This window comes from Triturus cristatus, chromosome 8 (genome assembly GCF_964204655.1).
Source record: "Triturus cristatus chromosome 8, aTriCri1.1, whole genome shotgun sequence".
NCBI classification, from domain to species: domain Eukaryota; kingdom Metazoa; phylum Chordata; class Amphibia; order Caudata; family Salamandridae; genus Triturus; species Triturus cristatus.
Window position 1 is genome coordinate 1,226,303,384 of NC_140591.1, and position 26,679 is coordinate 1,226,330,062.

Genomic DNA, 26,679 nt, shown 5'->3' on the forward strand with positions numbered 1-26,679 from the left:
TGTTGGCAGCCATCTTGTAGAACCGAGTCACAAGAAAACAGTCAAAAAAGATTAAAAAAGAAGAAAAGGGGGAAGGGTAGAAATACCCTGACGCCCTAGGCCTGCTCAGGGGGTCCCACAAGGACCCCCACGCACCATTTTTTGTTTTTTTGTTATTGTTAAACGTCAGAATGCGCGCTGGGTGCGCAAATCCAGACACATTTCTTTTTTTAATGAGGCGGGGGCTGCCCCACTTCATTTAAATTAGCCCCTCAGGTGGGCTAAGTTCCGGGGCAATACTATAATTATATTGCTTTTGGGCAAGGGGAGCTGTATGTTAGCAGCTCCTCTTGCCCAAAAGCAATACCAGCTCCCACAGGAGGCAGGGAGCCAGCTGGGACCGTGGGGGCATTGGGGCTCCCCCCATGGTCCCAAACGAAGAGGCCATGCCCTGGGGGAGGGGGTCCCGGGGCCAGAAGTGGAGAAGGGAAGGGGGAACACGTGGCCTAATGATTAATAAATACATTAAAGAATTGGGCATGCTCCGGGGGATGGGGTCCTCGGGGCGAATATAAATTAATGGAAGTGGACTGTTTTTTTTCAGAAAAGTTTGGAGTGGTGATCCTAACGAGGAGCTCAGCATGGCCCCCTAGTGTGAACGCGCTGGGTGCGCGGCACTCAGTGCGACCCCCTAGTGTGAACGCGCTGGGTGCGTGGCTCTCAGGGCGGCCCCCTAGTGTGAACGCGCTGGGTGCGCAGCTCTCAGCGCGGCACCGAGTAATTCACTGGTCTTTAACCCCTTTGGTGCTCATGACAAGCTGGACTCGTCATGGCACACAGTGGGCATGTGCTCATGACGAGTCCAGCTCGTCATGGCACCCACCCACGGGGGAAGCGCTGGCGCTCCCCCCGTGGGACTCCGATTTTGGAATTTTTAATGGGGAAGGCAGGGGAAGCCCTTCCCCTGCCTCCTCCCACCCCCGTACACGTCATCAATGACGAAAGCGCGCAAGGCGCGCTGACATTATTGGAGGTTTCACTTTCTTCCCCGACGCACTGGAAGCCATTTGCTTTCAGCGCGTCGTGGAAGAAAGAGGTGAATTTTGGATCTGGGGAGGGGGGATTCAAATAAAAGAGGCATCGGGGGAAAGGAAAGGGTTTTCCTTTCCCCCATGCCGCTTTTGTGCATTCCTGCTGCACGATAGTGCAGCAGGAATGCCCACTAGACCCAGGGATTTCTTTTCTTTTTAAATTGCCCGACAGATGATACTGGTTTTTCTTTTAATCTCTCTCTTTACGGTGGCTACACAAATGTCCCAAGGAAGAAATGTCAGGTGTTACTTTCTGTATTGTTGAAAATTACCCTACTGGGAACACTATTGTATCCATGCACTTGACCTTTAGCTGCACAAAATTAACCTCAGAGATGATTCCAATCTCAATAGTATCCTGGTCTTTTATCTTTACCAGAGGTCATAAATAGCACCTATTCTGGGGTTTTCACTAGGAATGGATAATAACTGCCAGATGACAGTGCTTGCCGCATCAAAATCAACATGTCCCGCTAAATGAAAGGCCTTTTCTCCTTTTACATCATTTTAGCATTTGGGTGTGGCAAAAAGCCATTACAAGTCATATTTTTTTTTGTGCAGTTTTATATAGCACAAACTCGACGAAGGTATCAGATCGTTTTACATGAGCACCAGTTGCATTACAGACCATTTTTAGGCAGGGGGAGATTAAGTGATTTGCCCAGAATCACAGGATACTTGAACCTCCTGCCAGACTAGAACCTGGTTCCCCAGCTTCAAAGTCGGCCGCTCTGCCCGTTAGGCCACATCCTTCAGATTCTTCACAAACAAGGGTTTACTCAAGGGTCAGAATTATTGGAGCCACTGGTAATCATACCATAAACGTTGCCTGCGTGATGCCACTGTTTCCTTTGTTTTGGGTCGGACGCCCTGCTGCCCCATGTTGGCAACTATGAATAATTGTGACTGCCATACAGTTTTGTTGTTTGGGGGGAGCGGCCCCCTAGGCAAGGGTCGCACCCCTTATGGGGGTAATTATTTTGGCTTTGTCTGCTCCCATGGGAAGGCAGATTTCGCTATTTATTTATTTTTAAACGGCCCATGTATTTCTGTGTAATTATGAGTGACATTTCAACGACTGTGAGTGACACTTTGTCACGAGCACAATTAAGCAATGAAGACCAGGGAAATAGATTAATATCAGAGATTACACAAAGAAGCTCTTAGAAGATTGCAAAACTGCTGTAAAGCACCAGAAATGCAAGTTCACTAACCTGCACTTGTGTGTCCAGGGCATGAGGTCCAACACAGGTGATGGTCTTACTGTATTTTAACTCAGCCAGTTCCGGGGGGGCAGGAGTAGTTCCTGGGGGCCCAGCCGCTGGCAGGACATTTTAATAAATAAATACATCCTGCCACCCTCTGCGCCGACTGCATCCTCCTCAAGCAGCATCGCGAAAGTCAGTGAGAGTCTGCCAGCACAAGACCAGACCTGTGAGAGCCCAGGAGCCACCGGCTTCTTTATGGCATAGAAGTAGCTAGAAAGTTGTGTGTGATTGACACACCCGCCCATTCATTCATCATGTTTCTCCGTTGGTAGAATGTGAAGCCGACAAAAGGTCGCAGACACTGGGGTTGGCGCCAGTTCCTTGCTGGAAAGAAGCAAACCAGGGAAGGTGCCATCTCCAGACAGGCAGTGGCATAGACGTTCTACAGGCCACATCACTAGGGCAGGGCAGTCACAGCCTGAGGCAGCTGGAGAGGTGAGGTCGCTGACGAGGTGAGGTCTCAGCTGCCAATGCAGTCAGCTGAGGACACTGCGACAAAGTTGATATGTGCAGCGGAGTGCAGTGCTGGTGGTGGCAGGCTGCCTTCTAAGCTCTTTGCATCGAAGCACGCCTTCCTTACCTCCGACCTCCTCGTCAGTGGCGCGCCACTGTAATTATCCCGGTTCGCCCCTGCACTGCCACTCTCAAAACAAGGGAAGGAGTGCATTCTCATTAAGAAGTCTTTTCTGCTCAGAATCATCGCCTCAACGAGGTTTTGCACCCTAACGATGGAGCATTTACATTGAAAAGTTGGAGAACAGTTTAAGAATAAGTTTATAACCGCGCAGACAGCGCAATTATGAAGTATTTGAAAATCTCCTGGACATTTAATTTGGACAGGTTTCATCTATTCCATGGGTATTTGGGAGTGCCCTTTACTTGTGTTTGTTTGTTGTTTATGTACTGTTTTTTACATATCATTTTCACATATACACTGTTTATCATTAGTGTGTTTTTAATCAGCACAGCCATGTATTTGGTTATAACAATACAAGGGTAATATCACAAAATATCGTAGGTTACTTTTCTAAGCGTTATGGAAACGAGATTTATTTACATGGCACTCAATTTGGTTGGGAGTTAACAAAGAGCGGATAGCGGTATTTCGCTCTCGCTGTGGGGTAGAGAAGTGCACTCTGGGAGTTGGAGTTTTCAGGTGGAGTGTTTGTAGTTTCAGGATTAGAGTGGGCGAGCAGGAAAGGGCGTGAGTGTCACGTGGGGAAATAACGAGCACGTCTGGTAGGTATTTAAGTGAACGTGAGCAAAGAGGTTTTGGATTCACTTTATTGCAGAATGAGGAAGTAGTTTTTTTTTTTGAAGAGACGCCAAAGCAGGTGAGATTGTTGTAGGCGGTTGTAAGAAAATATAGTGGGACTACATGAATTTATGAGGGAGGAATGAAAGAATATTGAAGTGTGGGGAGGTAAGGGGATGTTACGTAGGGAGACGGGTGTTAACGATGAAAAGCAAGAGGGATTGGAAAGATTAGGTGGTTGCTTGCATTTATACAGCGTTAGTACGCAGACCAATAGCTAAGGATAAGATAAAGGAGAGCAAGTGATGACACTTAAGCAGAAAGGTAACGGGGGAAAGTGGAGGGGAGGAGGTAGAGGGATGGGTAGGAGTATGAATGAGAATCAAGGGGAGCATTGGGTCTCAGATTGATTAGGCGACAGTTTGCAATTAGTAAATGTGAGAGTGGAGATTATTGGTGAGGGATAAGGTGAGAGACTAGGTGAGGCAGTGGAAGTTTGCTAGGAAAGTTGAGTTTTGTAGTGAGGGATGTATATGGGTTTGAGGTATGTTTGCATAGTTCCCAGGGGGATTGCATGTTTGGGTAGGAGGGGAGTAGAGCAGGATGGTGTATTCAGCATTATGATTTCCGTCAATGTGGATTAAGGAAGGGTGTTTTAAGTAGATTCGATTTTTTTTATGAACACCACTATTGTATATTTTTTATATTTCACGTTTGGTAACATGGTCTGGATGAGTCAAAACTGTCTATTTGACTTGTTTCAGAATCCCCTGAGGGGACATTATATGGTGTGCTCACTTCATATGGAGTTCATGATGAACAGTTAGCAACAAGGTTGCTAAAAATAATTGATTATAAAGAGTACAGTGGAATACCAGGGTGAACATTACATATTGGAGGGAGTTGTTCCCGCTTGTAGCAGTGCGACAGCAAAAGAGCGCAAGTATAGGGCTCTGTTTCCGTTTACTCTCTGTAATTAGGCAGCTACTGGAGGTGGCTATGCAGGGGTTTGACAGGATGGCAGTAAGTGGGTTCAAGTGCCTGACTCGTCAGAAAGTGACTGACACAGTGCAGCAGGCGACGGTGCTGCTCCGGGGCCAACAGGGGCACAAATTCAGTCATGTTCCTGCATGACACCAGAGGAACCAGCTCTGTGAGCCCTGCTTCAGCTGCCCCAGCCCTCATGTTAGCGGCGCTGCTGTACATGCAACTTTGACGTTTGCGGGCATTTCCCTGCTTTACCCTCAGTGCGCAGGTGGGGAGGCCATTAGTAAAGATGCGTGAATAATGCGGTGATGCGGATCACCACATTAAAATGCGTTAGTCTCATGTCTGATGCGTGGTACTTGGCAGGGCTGGGAGTTTTTTGTGGGGAGTGTCCCCTTGGGCAAGGGTCACTCCCCTTTGGGGGCTATGTTTTTTACCTCTCTGTCCCATGGGGGGGGGGCAGATTTTGCCTTTTATTTATCAAGGGCCCAGTAGGCTACCAGGGATTTGTTTGTGGGGAGTGGCCCCTTGGGCAAGGGTCACTCCCCTTTGGGGGCAATATTTGTGGCTGTCTGCCCCCTAGGGGGCCAGATCGCGGTTTTAAAAAAAAAAAATTGGGACCACTAGCGATTTGTTTGTGGAGAGTGGCACCTTGGGCAAGGTTTGCTCCTCTTTGGGGAGCATTCATTTGGCCGTTTCTGCCACCCTGAGGGGGAGATCGGTGGTTTTGTTTTTTTGTAGGGCCACTAGGCCACCAGGGTTTTTTTTCCATGTTGGGGAGAGGCCCTTGGACAAGGGTCGCTCCCCTTTATGGGAGGATGATTGTGACCATTTCTGCCCTCCTTAGGTGGCAGAATAGCAGTATGTTTTTAGGCTCATCTGCCCTCAAGGGGAGCAGAAGCCACTAGACACCAGGGCTTTTTTTATTTTAGTGTTGGGGAGTGGCCTCAAGGGCAAGAGTTGCTCCCCTTTTACAGGGGTGAATATTTTATTTATACTCTTAGGCCCACCTACCCCCTTAGCTTGGCTGGTGGATTGTGTGTGGACTGGTGCATTATTTGCTTGTGATTGTCATGTTTTTTTCTCCTTTTTATTCTAGTGTAAAGATTTTGATTCCTGTTTACGATTTCAACAGTGGTTGATCTGCACTTTTACGTAGTTGCATTTTTTTGGTAAGAAATGTTTTTTTGTTGTATTTACTCCAAATGAGTATTATTGTCATGTATGAATGAATTTTTTTGTAAGTGGTGGCATAATGGCAGCTTATTTAGTTAGTATTTTGAGCATGAAATTCTTTGTGATGTGTTTTGCATTGTCTTGTGTGTAATTTTCTTTTCTCTTTTTTTTTTTTTTTAGTGGGATATTGTTGATCCATACTTTCTGTGCAGAGTAGGTGGTGGTGAGTTTAGCTGCTTCTGGCAAGTGAGTGGTATCGTTTTGGAGTATATAGGCATTTCTGATAAAGGTGCATTTTGTTTATTACTTATTTTACAAAGTGTTTGTTGTTGTTGATTTGTTTGACAAGTTAACTTTATTAGTAAGCATTATGGCTAGCCATAGAATGATTGCTCAGCAGGTGGCTGGTATGCTTCTTGAATCTTTCTCTGAGCAGGATTATGAGACTGACAGTGCATCTGAGGGAGAGGAGGGAGGGGAAGATTCAGGCAGTGAGTTTTCTCTCCACATGGAATCATCGGATGATGGAAGTACTCAGTGCAGATGAAGCTAATCTTGGTGTGGATGAAGTTACACTCTGTGCGGATGAAGTGCCTGTTTTAGAGGAGGATACTGCCGTGCCGATGGTGCAAGAGGCATCTGGATTGCGGCCTGAGGCTGCTAGGCTTCCTACTGGAAGTGCTGGACTCTGGGTTGATCCAAACATGGTGCAGCCGGTGTTGCCTGCCTTTAGTGATGATGCAGGGTGGTGAGTGGATTGTGAATTTTTTTTGCCTATACTGTTTTTTCAGTTATTTATGGATGATGTATTTTTGGGTGAGATTGTTGAGAAGACTAACTTATATGCTGAACAGTTTTTGAGGGACAACAGTGACAAGCATAGGCCCCACTCTAGAGCTACCCGGTGGACTCCCACAAATCTGAAGGAGATGAAGAAGTTTTTGGGTTTGACTTTGATGGGCTTGATAAGGAAGCCGTCCATGGCTTCATATTGGTCTACCAGTCCCTTGATGGCAACGGCCATATTTCCTGCAGTTATGACTCGTGATCGGTATTTACTTTTGCCACGGATGCTGTATTTTGTTGATAATTCTTTGGCGTTGCCACAAGATCACGATCACCCTGACTGTGACCGTCTTTTTAAGATTCGGCCTGTTCTTGATCACTTTGTAGATCGATTTTCAGCGATCTATACTCCAGGGAAATAAATATCTAGTGATGATTCTTTGGTCTTGTTCAAGGGCTGTTTGGTTTTAAGGCAGTACATCACTAACAAGAGGGCACACTATTGAATTAAGCTGTATATGTTGTCTGAGAGTAGGACAGGATATGTTTTTAATTTCCGTGTGTACACTGGTAGGGATTCCACTATTGACCCCCCCCCCTGGTTGTCCTCCCAGTTTCAGAGAAAATTGTGTGGGATCTTTCTAAAGGACTGTTTAACAGAGGCCACCCTTTGTACATTGTTAACTTCTACACTGATGTGCAATTGTTTAAGGAATTGTTCAAAGTGGACACTTTTGCTTGTGGCACAATCCGCTCTAACCGTAAAGGTTATCCAAAAGAGCTTATTTGCAAAAAACTTCAGAGGGGACAGTGCAGTTCGTTGCGTAGTGATGAACTACTAGCTGTTAAATTTGTGAACAGGAGGGATGTGTACATGCTGACTACCATCCATGATGAGAGTACTTCACCTGTGGCTGTTAGGGGTCAGATGGCTGAAAAGCGCAAACCTGTGTGCATTTTAGACTACAATAAGCACATGGGTGGTGTTGACAGAGTAGTTCAGAGGCTGGACCCTTACACTGCTCTTCGTAAGGCTTATGTTTGGTATAAGAAGTTTAGCAACTTTCAATGCATTTGTTGTGTTCAAGGAGTGTTCTCCTGCATCAAAGTTGACTTCTGTTCATCGCCGCAAACTTGCCTTGCTGGTGCCATTTGAAAGGGGACTCCAACCCCCAGAAGGCCCTGACTTCGAGCCTGGAGGCGCTGACGCTGCTGCTGTGCACAGAAGGGGCATTAAAAACAACTCGCAGGACCTGCTTTGCCAGATGCCAAGGGCGGGCCCGTCTGCGACCGGGCCAACTCTCTTCCACCGAGAAACAATCACGGGTAAGCGACAAGACTTGTGTTCCGCAGTTTTCACTAAATCTAAGGCAAAGATACCACACAACTGTGCCTCCATTATCTCTTATTTGACTACAGCTGTGGGGGCCATAACCATTGATTCAGGACATGGAGGCTCAGCTGGGGTTAGGGACTGATGGAACGGTTGTTATTGCCACCGAGGATGCTCTATGTCCAGACCCCGTCCCCAGCCAAATAAGACGTGGCTGCAAATTACATCACTAGAGACAATGACACTGCTTCTACGTCTTGCCCCAAAGGTCAATTGGAGGATAAGGAGAGCTCGGAACTACCAAGAGACGGGGCTGTAGCCTTTGGTTAAAAAAAGGAGGAAAAAATGTTTTAAAACGGGCCCGCTATAAAGGAGTTATCAACACGGAAGGGGGGTGCTGATCACCAGCCTACAGAGGAACTGTCATCCTTTAATTCGACTAAAGTGAATGTAGACTCTGTTCTCTCACATATTTACATGCTTATTGGTTCACTAAAGGAGGACTTATTTAAGTATGTTAAATCTGGTTTAGATCGTGTAATGGATAGGTTAACTAAAATAGAGTCCAAACTTGATGACCTCCGTGTGGGAGGGAGACGGGTTCACAATGTAAATATCGTGGGTAACAGATCAAGTAAAGCTGAGGATGGCAGGAGCTTACAAACACCCCATATTACGATCCCAAATGATGGCAGGTTACTGATTTCGATACCCTTGGGGCCTATTAATATAAATGATGCATATAATGGCCAAATGGGCAGTACCACTAAGGGAGTCGCGAGCCCCCCCCCCAGCGGAAGTCCAATATACCATTATTGACAGGGTCAAATCTAATATCTTCAGGAGCACCTGTCAAACAAGGAAGTCTGAATCTGCCACAAGAGGCTATTCCTCTAGTGGCGGTTTTAGTAGGGGTACCCCCTTTTAAAAGTAATAGCACTGAGACAACTGAGCTTATTCGCAAAGTCCTGTTCTGGTGCAGTAGGGCTTCTGAGGGGGGTTCAAGAGCATCTACACACATTATAGTGGGTAGGTTGGGTGGGAAGCTGCCCTAAAATGGAAGATGGCGACTGCATAGTGCTCAATTTTGATCGGATAGATGTGGCAGGCAGGCTTCTCCATGGGAGCTCTATTCGGGCCTGGGGAGGGATTACAGCTTTACCCCTGGGATTTTTTTACCCCTCAGATATGGGTGATTGGGGTAGTGACAGCAAGGGGCCACAAAGATATACGGCAGTAAAAGGGCCGTTTAGATCCATTGTTCAAACTGTGTGTAATGCTGGCCAGTCCCTCAGAGTAAATACTATCGACCAAACCCGAGGCTATTTAAAAGGGACCACCATTGCAGACAACAGAATTAAAGAGTAGGTTTGCGACCCCCCCAAACCGATTTGCCCCATTAAGTCAGCTGCATAATAATGACTGACTAGACCCCTGTTTGTCCTTTGAAGGGCACAACGGAGCTGGAGTTAATAACCTGATCTGTCTGAGCAAACCAACCCAGGGGTTAAAGAATAATCTGGGACAGTGTTCTAAGATATTAAGTTGGAACATAGCATGACTTAAAAATAAGTCAGAGGGCGTTAGGTGGAAAGATTGGTTAAGTGAGTTTGATATGATTGGGCTACAGGAAACCTGGGAAACTGAGAATAATTTCTGGGTGGATGGTTGTACCACCTATTCGGAACCAGCTAAAGCATCAGTAACTGGCAGGGCAAAGGGCGGTTTATTGACCTTGATCTTTTTGAAAGTTGCAGGCAATCACTGTAAATTGGACTCGGGTTCACTGAATTGTCTGGCGGTACAGATTACTTTTACTAATGCACCAAATTTGCTTATTGTTAATTTTTATAATTCATTTGATCAAATCACCACAAATGAACATCTGGTTAGTCTGAATTGCTTCCTTGAATTGTATAGTGGGAAACAACCTACCTCTTGATTTTATTGTACATCGCTGCCAATCTAATTGTTTCGTCTCGGACAGCTTAGGCCCTGATAATCATTTAGAGATGCATTTTGAACATTCAATGCAGGGCTGTTTTTTGGAGAGCACCTTGGTGGACCATGGCTTATTCTATCCTAATATAACACATGATGGTGATGACATCCCTACCTTTAAAGGTAGGGGAATGCACTCCACCATCGATTTATATTTTTATTAGTGTAGCTCTGACCCCGGGTGATAGGTTACACCACCATGTGGTCTCAGTATAGTGACAATAATCCTATAAGTTTGATACTGGCGGGTGGTCTTAAGAAAACCCGAAAACCTAATAGATGTGCTAGTACCTCTAATATACGACCTAAAGACCAGGCCCGTAGACTTAAATGGGCCTTGGTAGTGCCCGGGGATTTTCAGGTGAACTTGTCGCATACTGTTGGAAGGGAGATGAGCCTCTGTCTAGATGACAACTCAAGGGATAAAGAGGTTCTTATGGCATATACCAAAATTTGCACCCAGATGGCCTCTGATCTGAAACGCCCTTTTAGGAACATCAAAATAAAGAGGAGAGGTGGTTTTGTCGTAATTGTTCAGTTGCCCATTGAAAGTTGCTGGTGACCCAAAAACATAAACCACAAGATAAATGTGCCATAGCAGCTATAAGGAATATATATAATTTGGCAATAAATAAATGCAAAAACGAGATCAAATTCTAGGCATGTAACGATCTATTGTCTATTGATGTTAAAAATAGTGCCAATTTTTGGGAAATTGTTAACAAACCCTTCTTTCAAGAATCTATGTATACTCCCCTTGACTGTAACATACAGGAGCAGGATTGGCACAACCATTTTAAATCTATTTATGGCGGTCAGGATAACCGAGGATCCTCGGGTACCACATTTGAAGTTGAGGCATACACGTTGACGTTCACGGAGTTAGAAGTAGTGGAGACCATAACCCAAATGACTAGCAACAAAGCCCCTGGACCAGATGGCGTCCCAGCCGATCTTTTTAAATCTAATATAATGCTTTGGTCTAAATTATTGGCCCGTATTTTTAATATGGCTTGTAAAATAGGTCTACCTAGATCATGGTCAGTCATTGTCCTGATCTTAAAGTGTAAAAGAGGGGACCCAAGCTGCTACAGACAAATATTGCTCATTGATTCTGCCATAAAGGTGCTTGGTAGGGTGGTACTCAGTAAACTCACAGCTTGGTTAATTGAATCCAATACCCTATCAGATCTGCAATACGGATTCAGGAAAGGGAGGCACCACTGATCAGTGCCTTAATCTGCACCTATTAATTGGGAAGTGCCCCTTTGCCAAGAAGGGAACACTCCTTGGCGTTCATGGACCTTTCCTCGTCCTTTGACTGAGTGAATAGGTCCAAATTATGGGTTATACTAAAGTTAGGTGTGGATAAAAATATTGTTCATTTCCTTGCCGACTTACATAGGGATCTGACTGCCACAGTGAGGTACGATCAAAGGGGGAATTGCACCCAGGGCATATATGCATTGCTAATAGTGTTAGGCAGGGGTGTATTCTGGCCCCCTTACTCTTCACCCTTTATATTAATAACCTGGATCAAGTTTTAGGGGAAACCAGCATGTGGGGGAGAGATTGATTCCGGCACTCCTATTCGCGGATGATGCTGCCCTTTTAGCGAGAACTGCGGTTGGCCTACAACTTCTTTTAAACTCCTTTGCTGCTTTTATGAAATCCTTAGATTTAAGTATCAACTTCTCAAAATCTCACACAATGATTGGCTCCAAGCCTAAAAGGGTTAAAACTCTCCACTGCGAGGGTAAAGTGATTACCAGGGTTACTGCTTCCCCTTACCTAGGTGTCTTATTCGATGATCGAGGTACGTGGATCCCGCAATTACACGCAAAGAGAAATGTATTGGCTAGATCCACATATGCAGTTCTAGGTTTCGCACGCAGGCTAGGGACCAAACCAAAGTAAGCCTTGCTAAAAATATATGGAGCAAAATGTACCTCCATTGCAACTTATGGTGCGGATATATGGGGTTTCAGAGAGGCAAGGAAAATTCAAGTAGTTGAGAATACATTTTTAAGAAACTTGCTATCGGTGCCACAATCCACGTCAACATATATAATCCATCAAGAGACTGGGACTGGCTTTGTGGAGAATTTAATTGTAATAGCACCTCTTTTAAAATGGATTTCAACCTGGTTAATCACTGAATCGTGAAGTTATGAGAGATTGTTTAGCTCTTGATCGAGTGAGTAGTATCCCTTGGCTGAGTCATGTCGAAAGGCTGGCAGTGAAACTGGGAAGGCCAGAGTTATTTAATTCACCATACAAATTAGTAAAGGGTGATATGCAGTGGGTGAAAATCTTATTTATATATGGCTTTTATGGAAAGAAGAAAGGGAGTTGGTAAAACCAACTGTATGTGCCCACCAATTGCTAAAAACATCTTGTACAATTGAACCTTATCTGAATGTGGTAACTAATTCTAACCACTGCTTTCTTCTGTTAAGATTCAGGCTGAATCGGCTACATTTTCTCCTTGCCGACCCTCCGGGATGGAGAAAGGTGGAGGACTTGGGGAGTATGTTCATGTGATAATTTCTCCACCCAGGACACATTGCACTTTATTTTCTTTTGTGAGCATTTTTTGCACATCCGGAAGCCTTTTATCCTCCCAATTCTAAAGGACAAAGGCTTTCTACAAATAAACCAGAACTTATGTATTTACAGATGCTGCTCAATGTCTGGGAGATTTTTGGCATAGCGAGTTTCCTTACTGCAGCCTTTGCCTGTCGCGGGTACTTGGGCCTCCCACACGAGCGTGGCACCGTTTTTATCAGGAGACCCGGGGGAACGCTGGGTGGTAGGAAATTTGTGTCAGCCCGGTTATGCCATAACTTTCCAACACAAATGTGTGAAAGTGATTATTTCAGCAAAAAGTGAGGTTTGCAGGGGATTCTGGGTAAGGAAACGTTGGAGGATCCACGCAAGCCATACCTCCCTGGAATCCCCTGGGTGTCTAGTTTTCAGAAATGTGTGGTTTTGTTAGGTTTCCCGTTGAGCACGGGGCCAAAAACCCAGGTGACCCAACTTTCAAAACAAGGTCGCCTCACTACATATTGGGCCCTTGCCTGTCGCGGGTACTTGGGCCTCCCACACGAGTGAGGCACCGTTTTTATTGGGAGACCCAGGGGAACACTGGGTGGTAGGTAATGTGGCATTACCGGGCTGACACAACTTTCTCACACAAAGGAGCGAAAAAAGTGGATTTTTTTTTTTTCAGCTAAAATTGAGATTTGCAGGGGATTCTGGGTAAGGAAACGTTGGGGCATCCACGCAAGCCATACCTCCCTGGAATCCCCACCTCCCTGGAATCCCCTGGTTGTCTAGTTTTCAGAAATGTGCAGGTTTCCCTAGGTGGTAACCGAGCACTGGGCCAAAATCCCAGCCTACACCCCTTGCAAAACCAGGTCGTTTCGAGATAGGTAATTTTGATGTCGCCTCACTACGTTTTGGGCCCTTGCCTGTCGTGGGTCCTTGGCCTCCCACACGCATGAGGCACCGTTTTCATCAGGAGACCTGGGGGAACGCTGGGTGATAGGAAATTTGTGTCAGCCTGGTGATGCCACAACTTTCCCACAAAACAATGTGTGAAAAAAATAGTTTTTTTAGCTAAAATTAAGCTTTGCAGGGGATTCTGGGTAAGGAAACGTTGGGGGATCCACGCAAGCCATGCCTCCCTGTAATCCCCTGGGTGTCTAGTGTTCAGAAATGTGTGGGTTTGGTAGGTTTCCTTAGGTGCCGGCAGAGCTATGGTTAAAAAATTACAGCTAGGCACTTTGTCAAAAAAGGGTCATTTTTCACTGCGAAATTGAGGTGTGTCCACGTTGCGTTTTGCGCCGTTTTCTGTCGCGGACACTAGGCCAACCCACACAAGTGAGGTACTATTTTTCTCAGAAGACTTTGGGGAATGCGGGGTGGGTGGTAATTTGTGGATCCACGCAGATTCCAGAACTTTCCACCACAGAAATGTGGGGAAATGTGTTTTTTGGGACAATTCTTTAGGTTTGCAAGGGATTCTGCGTAACATCACTTGGTGGGAGGCAGTCAAGTCACCCCATCCTGGATTCCCCTGGGTGTCTAGTTTTCAAAAATGTATAGGTTTGCTTGGTTTCCCCAGGTGCCGACAGAGCTAGGGTTAAAAAACTACAGCTAGACACTTTGAAAAAAAAAAAGGGTTATTTTTCATTTTGAAAATGTGCTGTGTTCACGTTGGGCTTTGAGCCATTTCCTGTCATGGGCACTATGCCTACCCACACAAGTGAGGTACCATTTTTATCGGGAGACTTAGGGTAATTCAGCATTGTAAAGCAACTGTGATTACCTATTTACGGTCAATGCATTTCTGCCTTCCAAATGAAAGACATTGTGTAAAAAAGGTCATTTTGAAAAATTACCTATAATTCTCATGCTAGTATGAGTATTCCCATATTCGAAAATGTCCAAATATCTACTGTTTCTAAACTCTATAAATTGTTCCCATTTCAGAAATACATGGGTGTCTTTCATACTTTTTTTTATTTATTTATTTTTTCCCCATGTATACATTTTCCCACAATAATTGATATATACCCGGTACGTAAGAAAAACCATTGCAAATTGCTGCTCCGTTTTTGATTCTGGTTTCGTCGGGTTCTTGGTGAACCTACTAGTCCTATATATCCACACAACCAGAAAGGTCCAGCAAATGTAACGGTATATTGCTTTCAAAGAGCTATCATAATTAGAAGAAGTTACAGGTGAAAACGTTGACACAAAAGGCTGGTTTTCAACTAATTTTCAATTTTTCCTATATTTAACTGTTAGTTTCTATACAGAAACCTTGAAGCATCTACACAAATGACCCCTTGCTGAATTCAGAATTGTCTAATTTTCTAAAATGTATAGCTTTCCAGGATCCATTATTGCTTTCATACCCATTTTTACTATTCACTGGAAGGAGGTTGAAAGCACCAAAAATAGCAAAAATAGGCTGTGTCCCAGAAAAATGCCAAAACTGTGTAAAAATCTTTGGTTTTCTGACATAAGTCTGTCATTCCCTAAAAGCTAGGAAAATGGTGATTTCAGCCCCACAAACCCTTTTTTGATACCATTTGCAGGGAAACACCCAGACGCTTTCATTTGCAGCCCTCTTTTCCCATTTTTTTTCCCCCCAAAAAAACAAAATTTATCTGTATTTTGGCTAATTTCTGGGACCCCTCCAGGGGAGTCCACAAACCCTGGGTACCTTTAGAATCCCCATGCTGTTGGAAGCAAAGGACGCAAATATGGTGTGGATACCTTATGTGATCAGAAAGTTACAGGGGCCTAAGCGCGCTCTACCCCAAATAGCCCAAAAAAGGCTTAGCACAGGGGGGAAAAGGCCTAGCAGCGAAGGGGGTTAAAAGACAATTTACCTGTAAATGAGGCTTTGTGGTGATTTCACCTCTTCTTAGAGCCCCTGCATCTCCACTCTGCCTATGACTGGAAGAATTAGACCCCACACAATTTTTATCAGCCTCCCCCGAAATTTGGCTCTAGTTGCACCCCTGACTGGCGTACGCTGACTCTGCCCGCTCCGCTTACGCTTGCAGAATTCTGTAGATTCTATCCACCGTATGTCAAGGATCCATCTGTGGGGCTGGGAATATCTTGCAGACAGGATTCTGGGCCTTTCCCAAGGCTTGGCATGCAATCCTGATGCTCCACCTGGGTTGCCACTGGTTGGCAGCCAATTAGCGCTAAGCTCATGCTCGGGGGGTTAGGCTCGGACAACTTATGTACTTATCCAATCACTCCTCCAATCCCCAAGCACTTATGAATTCACTTTACACTCTTCTTGCAGTACTCTAATCATCCAGTCTCTACCCATGTACTCATAGAATGACCCACACAAAGTTACAAAACCAAGGCCTTCCCCACTGCCAGAGGTAACCTGGTTGCGTGCGCAGTCAACAGCACAATGTAATGTGGTAGGGACCAGAGCCATCATGCATGCATATTGAACACACAGACACAGTTAGATAGTGGAACTGGCTACGGGCACGTGCGCTCGGCCCCTTTTTAGTACCAGGGTCACATGTCTAGTGACGTCTGTGCTGGATGTGTGTGGGGTGAATGTAAGCCAGCCCTCTGGGAATGGTTAGTGCTGGCAACTACAACAGTGATAATCTGATCACACACAGATTCAATGATAAAGGGTCCATGACTTGTGGTGCACTAAGGTAGGGGCACCAGAGATGAGCATGCTGATGTGAAGAAATTGTTAATGTCCCCTGCATGCGGTGACATTGTTGTGTCCGGTGTCTACAGCACGAAAGTCCATCATAAAGGGTCCATGAGTTGTGAGTAAGTGGCACCTGAAGAGCTCAGCGTGTGCGCTGCCCGTGATGATGGCGTGTCCTTGCAGGACAGGATTGGATATGTGTGAGACCTGCTGACCGCAGTGTAGGCCAGAGGCAGCGGTCAACAATTGCCTACAACCACGTGGTGTTGACTTGTGGTGCACTGAGTTAGTGGCATCAGAGGCATTCAGCGTGTGCGCAGCCAGTGATGATGCGTGGTGCAGGCGGCCGCACTGGGAGCAATGTCTGTTGCCTACTGGACTGCGTCATCTGCAAACGCGACTCGATCTGAATTGTGAGCCCTGCTGTCCTCCGTGTAGATGGAAGGCAGTAGTCAGCACAGACATCGAGGAATGCTTTTTGTCACTTCCTCTTGACAAAATCCGAGGACATAAAGTGCAAATCTCTCTGCAATTAATAAATCCAGATTCAATTCAAACTGTGAGCTCTGCTGACCAGTGTAGGCTTATGGAACAAAAGATGAAATGTGTATGAAATACATTGTCAATGTGTAGGTTTCAGGGACGTTGTAGTTAGCTGCCTGCTGGACTCTGAAAGTAATGAATCAAGACTGAATTTGAATTGTGAGCCCTGCTGACCGCATTGTAGGCCGGAGGCAGCGGTCAGCAAAGTCCCACAGGCACATGGCATATAGTTGAGCTGCACAGTTAGTGGCACATAAAGCACTCAGCGTATGCACAGCGAGTGATTATGCGTGGTCCGGCCGGCCGCATTGGGAGCAATGTCTGTTTCCTACTGGACTCTGCAATTAATGAATCGAGAGTCAATTTTAATTGTGAGCCCTGTAGACCACAGGATAGGCAGGAGGCAGCGGTCAGCAAGGGCCCACAGCCACGGAACGTTGACTTGAGCTGCACAAATTGGGAGCATTTGGTCTTCTTAACCGATTATACTCTCTTACACAATATGCATTGGCACTACTCTTGAATTGTGAGCCCTGCTGAGTGCAGTGTAAGACTGAGGCAGCGGTCAGCAAGGGCCCACAGCCTCGTGGCCTTGACTTGAGCTACACAGAGTTAGTGGTACCTGAAGCACTCCGCGTGCGCGCAGCCAGCAATGTGTGGTCCGGGCGGGCCGCACTGGATGCAATGTCTGTTGCCTACTGGACTGCGTCCTCTGCGGTCGCAGCTCTATCTGAATTGTCAGCCCTGCTAACCGCAGTGTAGGCCAGAGGCAGCGGTCAGCAAGGGCCAACAGCCACATGGCGTTCACTTGAGCTGCACGGAGTTAGTGGTACCTGAAGCACTTTTCCCTAATGAATTCTGCCTTAATAAGGCTATGTGGCAATGACTTATGGTGCACTTAGTTAGTGGCACCTGAAGCATTCAGTGTGTGCACAGCCTGCGATGATGCGTGGTCCAGGCGGGGCGCACTGGATGCAATGTCTGTTGCCTACTGGACTCCGTCATCTGCAATCGCGACTCTATCTGAATTGTCAGCCCTGCTAACCGAAGTGTAGGCCGGAGGTAGCGTTCAGCAAGAGCTGCACAGAGTTAGTGGTACCTGAAGTGCCCAGTGTGTGCGCAGCCAGCAATGATGCGTGGTCCGGGCAGGCCGCACTGGTAGCAATGTCTTGTGCCTAATGATTTCTGCGTCAAGGCCACGTGGCGGTGACTTGTGGTGCACGGAGTTAGTGGCACCTGAAGCTCTCAGCGCGTACACAGCCAGCGATGATGCGTGGTCCTGGCAGGCCGCACTGGTAGCACTGTCTTTTGTCTAATGAATTTCACGTCAATAAGGCCACGTGGCGGTGACTTGTGGTTCACTGAGTTAGTGGCACCTGAAGCCCTCAGCGTGTGCGCAGCCTGCGATGATGCATGGTCTGGGTGGGCTGCACTGTGAGCAATGTCTCTTGCCTATTGGACTGCATCATCTGCAATCACGACTCGATCTGAATTGTGAGCCCTGCTGTCCGCAGTGTATATCGAAGGCAGTAATCTGTACAAACATAACTCTGCAGTGCTGTGCCTCTGGGTTTGCAGGGGGCCTGTGTCGAGGAGGCCCGCGGTTACGGCAGCAGCCTCATGGCAGTGTGAGGCCCCCCACTCTGGCAGATGCATTGGCCTTCACAGAAGTGAACCACGGCCAGAGCCCCGGCCTATTTATTGACACTCCTATGCTGGAGTGGCATACATTGGACCAGCCCTCTCTGCTTCCGGTTCCGCTTACATGGGGGGGGATGACACAGCTACATGACCGAGATCTTTCCCACTGCCTGAGGTAACCTGGTTGCATCCACTGTCCACAACAGTACAAGCACCAGCAGTATATGTACACATAGTGAGGTCTGTCCAGCACATTACCGCTACACTTGGCATTGTGTGCATTGTTATTGATGGGTGACTTGCCTACTTCACACATACTTGGTTCCCACGTCTCCCAACATTCAGCTATTGTGTGGCTGAGGGGCCATGACGTTTTGGGAAGGTCTGCTGTTCTGCGCTGCCTCAGTGGTAGTAGGAGGGGGGGTAGTCTAAGGGGGAGGTCCTGGGGTTGGTGGCAGTGGGTGTTGTGGCCGCCTTGGGTGTCGGAGCTGCATGGTCAGTAGCTCTATGACCCGTGTTGATCTTCAGATGTGGTTCTGGGCTGGGCTCCCTTTCATACTGCAGGTAGTCATCCTGCTTTACACCAGTAAAAGGTAGATGTTAAATTCCTACTGCTAACGTGGCTTATTGTCTGTTTTTGGATCGCATTGCAGATTTTGCTGGTTGTTGAAAATATCGGGAAGTGGTGTTTTCATGGATTATTTTGCACGGGAACGCCTGTTCTGCATATCATTAGCATTGGTTGTCGCTCTCATTGGTGGCGATGTTTTTTTGAGGAAGCTATCGCTGGAAAACTGGCGATATCTGCAGTTTTGACCAGGTTGAGAATGGGATGATGATTCTTTTGCTGCGGTAAAGTGCTGATAACTCAGCAATAAGTTCTTGAATACACCCAATCGGTTTTTTGTTTTTTATCCGGCCGGATTCGTGCACCCGGCCACTTTAAAAAAAAAAAAAAAAATAGAAATGCTTTTTTGTCCCTCTGGCTTTTTGTGGGATCCCCTGAGCCGGCCTAGGGGTTCAAGGTGTTTGTACCCTGCCCACTATTCTTGTTTTTTCATGTGATTCGCATGTAGCTACAACAAAGTCCTAATAAACACAAGGACTCGTTTTAGAGTCACCCTATAACCCAAAAGTTGGGGGTTCTCGCGAGTTTAGCGCAGCAAAAGAATTATCGCCCCATTCCCAAGTTGGTGCACACTGCTACATTGTCCACAGGCTGACGATACCAACACAGTGGACAACCCACATCATTACGCAGACAAAGGTGCTGGCTGTGCTGCATCTGTTGGCCTCTGGTATCTTCCAACTAACAACTGCGAGAGTCGGAGTCTCACAGCCAGCCCTATTAAACTTCCTCACACGTCTTGGATGCATGTCTACAAAAGCAACTTAAGGCCCCTGCATCTGCACCACCTGCTCGTCCCAATTCATAATATTCCTGCACAACCAACCCCAATCCCAGCCGTTGCTTGACACCACTGTGCTCCAGATCCAAGATTGTAGTCACTGGAAAGGAGGTGCGCCAGGTCATGAAGTCTAGTAGTGAACAGTAGTGAAAAAACAGTACTTTATTAGAAAAACATAAACACAAACATTAAACAACGAGTGACCTTGCCAACGGGTAATATCAACTTGTGGATGGAAAAGAACTGTAGATCATCCTGGAAATCCCTAAAGTCTGTATTCAGAAACCTGTTGGATAAATGAAGATAATGGTCAAGCATTAGTATGCTCACAAACGTATATGGTACAATGTATTGCACTTGGACACACCGGAATGCTTGCAGGTATGATCAATCCAGCACAAAATGACTTGTGTGGTCATAAGCTTCGTAGGAAAGATAAAGAATGTTACAACCACACGAACTTCTGTTGCGGTCTCATTATGCAGGATTGATCACACCTGTAAGCATCTGGGTTCGTTTCGGCTTGATACACATGCATGTTCACTTCACCTATACTGCACAGAAACCACTGAAGAGGCTATAGCAGCCTTCCTGCACGTGTTGGGGGCAACTGATAGCACACATGTACTATTTGTGCCTCCTGCTGAAACTGCACCCAATCACCGCAACAAACCACACGCATTCCAACAATGTGCAGGCAATTCTGGACCACCGGGACCTGAATACTCATGTCGTCGCAAACTTCTCAGGCAGTGTGCATGATTCTTACATCTTTTGCAAGCATCCCAGCCCGGGGCCCGAGCCGAGAATAGTCCGGCACCCAGCGATGACTGCCCAACCCTGCGCACCCAGACCCCAATACCCATCTGCCGCCACAGGCGTGTCTCCAAGAGGGCACACCACGTGCCGGGAGTAACTTCCTCAGTGGTCGCTGGATGCCGCAGCACACTCCCCCAGCGCATCCTGCTGCACCGCACCGCGCCGAGTCATGTTTGTACAGCCAGCTGCTTTTGGCGTACACGCGGCCCAGCCGAGCTCACAATTTAAATCGGGTCTTGATTACCAGGATAGCGTATTGAGGCCACGCATCATCGCAGGCTGCACACCCGCTCAGCTCTGGTGGCACTAACTCAGTGCAGCTCAAGTCATCGTCACATGGCAGGAGGCCAGTGTCCGGCAAAGTGGTTCGGCTGCCACCATCTCTGTGCACCTCAACTCACCGCGATGTTGCGGGGGGCCCGTGTTGGTCAAAGTGCCTCGGCTGCCACCAACATAATAAGCACACAAACACCCAGATAGAGAGTGGAAATGGTGTCGAGCACGTATGCCCGGCCCTTTTTATTGGCAGGGTCACATGTCTGTGACGCCTGTGCTGCATGGGTGTGGTGTGTGTGTAAAGCAGCCATGAGGGAGGACCTTGGACATGTAGCGTTGTAGGTATCTCCCTGTAAGTGTAAGCGGAGTGGGCTGGCTGAAACACGCATCCTTAACGACTTTACCAATATGCGGTTTGAATCCGCACAGGCAGCGAGATGGGTACATGATGGGTGCGCGGTTCCACTTTTTCTCCCCAAAAAATATATTTAAGAAAACAAATTATATTTGAATAACAAACAAAAAAAATACAAAAACGATTTTTGGGATATTAAAGTTATAAAATATCTAAAAAAAAAAAAATTTAAATTACTGAAAAAACCATAGCTTTGATCATTATAATTCAAAATTAGCATTTAAAAAAACCTTAGAAATTCACTGAAAAAACCACAGCTTTCATGGACGTTATATTTTGTTGGACATTTCACTCAGACAAAAACAGAGAAATTCCCCCGTTATAGTTAGCTGAATTAACTATAACTTGCGCCCCCACAATGCACTGCTGATGACTTCACATATTGCATCATTCATGACATGGTCAGTAACATCACTGATGATATCATCCACATGAAAATCTGATCCACCGCCTCACACTCTAATACAACCTTTGATACACCCACTGTAAATTACAGACTACCATTTTCGAAACCATTGAGACACCAATACCAGTTACTACATACGCACTCACTGATTCCTAGTTCTCCAAACCTATCCACTTATTCACCCATACAATCACTCCTACATGCAGTCACTCATCAATAGAACACTATCATATGCACTCATAAACCTATACAGACACTCACACACCACCTATCCTCCAGAGTTGCACTTACACCTAGTCAGTCATGCAAATAATCAATCACACGTCCATTTACTGATCTATACAGTTCTACTCGCACCACATCACTTATTCAAACAGAAACAAATGCATATTTACTCTCTTCTACAAACACTGATACAAGTGCAAACTCATCCATACAGCCACTCTCATAATCACTGACTCTCGCGTATAGTCATTTATATACTTCAACTTTCACATACACTGCCTTTTACATATGTAGTTACTTGAACATGTACCATTGAGACATTCATTCACTCACCAACACACCCATACCCACCCATACAGCTGTTTCCACATGCACTCTTGAACCCATACACACAGTGAATCAACAACTATTCACAGACTCACACCCCTCCCACCCACACATACACCCAGGCACCAATACAAATACTCAGCCAACCAATCGTTAACCCATATAGACACATGTAGCTACTGACCAACCCATGCAGCAGCTTATACAACAGACAGACTGATATAGACATTCATGCAGTTTAGTCACTAACCCATGCATTTAGTAAGACCCGTTTAATCACTCACTTAAACAGTCAGTCACGCACCTACTAAATCCTTCATTCAGACACTTATACACCCACTCATTCTTCAGTACACCTTGGCATATATATAATACATATTTAAAACAGTCACTGGATGATGTCATCAGTGATGTCATCAGTGATGTCACTGGCCATGTCATGAATGATGTAATATGTGACGTCATCAGCAGTGCATTGTGGAGGCGCGAGTTATAGTTAGCTGAGCTAACTATAACGGGGGCATTTCTCTGGTTTTGTACGAGTGAAATGATCAAGCAAGTCCGCTGCCGAAACGCGTTACCCTGAACCTTAAATAAACTTTCCTTTTACGGGACTCTGAGAGTGCGTGTTATTGCAAAATTTGAGATATATATATGTGTTCTGCTCGTGGGGAAGTTCCAACATTTGAATTGCACTCGGACACAGGTGAGCTTTAATTAAAGGTACAGGCAGTCTCATTCAAGGCTTAATTATGCATAGTTCACAATCCCAACATGTTCTCATTCAGAGCGGACCAATCAGGCTCTCGAGTTTCGCATAATAGGAAGTTGCAGTCCTCCATGCCTTCTCTCGCCTGCTACTGCCTCTGAGGAAGAGTTGATCTCGAATTGCGGCGGTCCGCTTTTTTTTAAAGGACTGGATTGCGTGAACTGCTCGTACCTATTAAGGCTTTATGGGGAATAAGCGGTCTGTGGTCTTGAGTGCTGCTCTATTGTTGGACACCCCACGGAGCTTTATATATATATAGTTATGTTATAGTTATGTTAAAATATTGAATTGTAAATTACAATTTTGTATTGGGAAAAATGAAAGGGAATCACGCAGCATTATGCTGATATGTTTTCAATGTCTATGATTCTGACACGGCAGTGTCTGCCTGTCCCTTCCCGCGTATTGTCACTTTAAATGGTGTAACTAGAATCATGTGGTGTATCATGTGACCAAGGCTCTTTGGGAGCTGAAACGCGTAATGGCGGCTGTGCAGGGCACGGAATAAACTTTGAAACACTGAATCTGGGTTTGCCTCGTCTTTCCTAAAACAGACGGATTGTGGACGAGTATTGTGTGTGTGTGTGTGTGTGTGTGTATATGTGTGTATATGTGTGTATATATATATATATATATATATTCACTGATAAAACCATGGGTTTCACACATGTTATAGTTAGCGGAAATTTTACTGATAAAAAACCAATGAAATTCCCCCGTTATAGTTAGTGCAGGCAACTATAACTCACGCAACCGCAATCCTCTGCTGATGCTAATACTGTATTTAGACACTTATTTGCCCATGTCTTCTTCCATACATTTTTAGCTATACATATATTACAAATATTTTTTTTTCATAAAGACACATATGTCGTCAGCAGAAGATTGCGGTCGCGTGAGTTATAGTTGCCTGCACTAACTATAACGGGGGAATTTCATTGGTTTTTTATCAGTAAAATTTCCGCTAACTAGAACATGTGTGAAACCTATGGTTTTTTCAGTGAATTTGCAAGGTTTTTTAAATGATAATTCCTAACTATAACGTGTGTGAAACCTATGGTTTTTTCAGTGAATTTGCAAGGTTTTTTAAATGCAAAGTTACTTTACGCCATTCGTGGCGTGCGCGCCCACTTAACGCAGTTCGTTCCGTGCGCGTGCCCACGTTACGCTAGATGGGCCATGTACGCATGATGCGCTTTGCGCACCGTGCGCACATGGAGGACGTATGATGCACTTTGTTTCGAAAGATATTTTACTTTTTCGTACAGGTTATAAGCCATGCACACGGGGTGGAGAGACTTTGGATAATTTTTTTTTTTTATTATTTTTTTAAATATTTTAGTTTATGTCATCTCTAATAAGCGAAGCACAATTGTGGCCTTCGGGCACCTATTGCACACGGGGTGGGGAGAGTGTGGATAATTTTTTTTTTTTATAATTTTTTTACCGTACGCGTACGGTAAGCGTAATCGGCGGAATTAGCGAAAAAATAAAAATTCCGTTTTTGGCCTTGGGGGACCTTTGGGGACTCCCTCAACATGGCTATGTGTGTGGGAGCTGTCTAAACAGCCCCTTTACATGGTTTTGTGCTTTATATTTTAAACATGACTCTCAGTGCGAGAGAGAAAATGGCGGCCGCCGCTTCCTGGTTTCGGCCGATTCGAATGTTTACTAAGATCTAAGAGCCAATCAGAATCACGCACGCCACCGTACGCGTACGGTAAGCGTACCGTAAGCGCACCGTAAGCTGGCTCAGATATATATATTGATTTAAAGGCTATTTTCTCAGAATCTACTGAACAGATGTACACCAAACCTACAAAAGGCACTTCCTTGACCTGAGGACTACCTCTCTGCCAAATTTCTAGTAATTCTGTTCAGCCGTTCGGGCTGTAGCCCTGTCTAAAGGTCTTATGGAAAAATGCATGGGAAAAACGTGTTTTGGGACCCCCCTTTTATCTCAGCCCCCGCTTGACGAATCCCCCCGAGACTTTTAGGGTAGGAGCGGAGCGTAGCGCCCCACCTATTTTGAAAAATTTGCGAGGATTCGTCGACCGGCGCCAAAGTTATTCAAAATAGAATGTTGCGGATTTCCTATGGAAACGTGGTCTTAACTATAACTACCTACTGGCGACCGCCAGTAGGTAATATAAATATATATATATATATATATATATATATATATATATATATATATATATATATATATATATATATATATATATATATATATATATATATATATATTTTTATTTTTTTTTATAGATAATTTATACATTTATTTTTCGGTTACCTAATACCATTTCAAAATAAGACCGCATAAGTGCATTAATATTCATATACAAAGACTTATTAAATTCAAATGATACTATGTAATCAACTGATTTCACTTTTACAATGAGATTAGAAAAATGTGGCAGAACCACCCAGCAAATCAACTCAATATTCAGAATTAAATTAGGCTAAAAGGAAAAATGTGCCTACATAAAAAAGCTGCTCAGAAGAACAGGATGATGCAAAATGCAAGGGGCAAGAGAGCAGAAGACTTGTTTAACTAAAAATGGGTTGCAATAACCAGTTATTTCCTTTAAAATTCATAGTTAAGCTAAATAAACCTTAGAGCAATAAATACCTAAATACCGTAGTACATGCTACACATAGCTATTCGTGTGGCACATTAGATTTATAACGCTCATTCTACTCCTCCTTGGTGCTGCCGGCGGACCGTTCCTTTGTGCCGGAGCCACCATTATTCACTATGTGGCCTGTTGTAAAATACGTATATACGTATAATTTAATCAAAAAGCTGGGAAGAATGAACCACAATAGTTTTAATGCCAGAGGCTCCGCAAAAAATAGGATAGGAGGTCATTTTAACTTACTCGCCACTGCCAACCATCCAGTCTCCCACCTGGTGAGGTTACGATATCACTTGGACAATGGGACACTCCAGTTACAGACCCAATGATGACACTATACACCAAACCACACTAAGCAGAGTTTATATACACAGCAGACTGTGAATGTGTAGTTGAGGGTCTCTGAAACAATTTTCTAGAGACTGACATTGAGACTATTGTGGTTCGTTCTCTCCCACCATTTAATTAAATGACCAGTATCGCTTGGAAGCTGAAAGACCCTCCGCTTCTCCCTCCTTCCATTTTGATTTAAGTAAAATGCCTATCATCAAAAGGAATTTCTGGGTTACTCTTAAGTCTTTTTACTGGCCAGGGCTGCCTCCAAGCACTAAAAGCTGACCTGCCATCTTAAGGGATGTTTAAACTTGTGGCTGATGCCTCACCACGAGATGCATTCTACCTACTTAGTTTGATGACAGCTAAGTCCACAAACCTGGTCAGTTGAATGTTCAAAAGAGTGTGGTCCAGATTAAGGGCATTGATGGCCTGCTGGAATGTGAGGATGCCTAATTTATTCAATTCTGGTCTAAGGAGCACTTGCCATTCTTCCAACAAGGCAGGGCAGCTACAAATGATGCGTTGAAACGATTTCTCATGCACACTACAGCCCCTGCATGTTATTACTCCGATGGCCTAAGCCACCTGGCTAGATGTTTCAAGAACGCAATTACCCTAGCCTGAGAGCCATAGACTTAAGTTTTTTATATTTTATGTGGAGGCCAGATAGGTTAGTTGATGCATCTGCTGGTAGGATCTACTAACTGTCCAGGAGTTCCTACTCTTTGCCAACACACTCTCCTTCTGATACTTTGCTTAAAGGGAAATTGGGTCACGCGTGAGA

At 45.2% G+C, this 26,679-nt stretch overlaps 1 protein-coding gene across 1 annotated transcript in view; it reads left to right on the forward strand.

The window, feature by feature from the left end:
* Positions 1 to 7,664: 7,664 nt before the first annotated feature.
* LOC146805633 (uncharacterized) overlaps positions 7,665 to 26,679 on the forward strand; it is a 35,766-nt gene continuing 16,751 nt past the window's right edge. The window contains exon 1 of the mRNA XM_085620534.1: positions 7,665 to 7,868. The gene's annotated coding sequence lies outside the window, so the exon portion shown is untranslated. The remainder of the gene's footprint in view (positions 7,869 to 26,679) is intronic.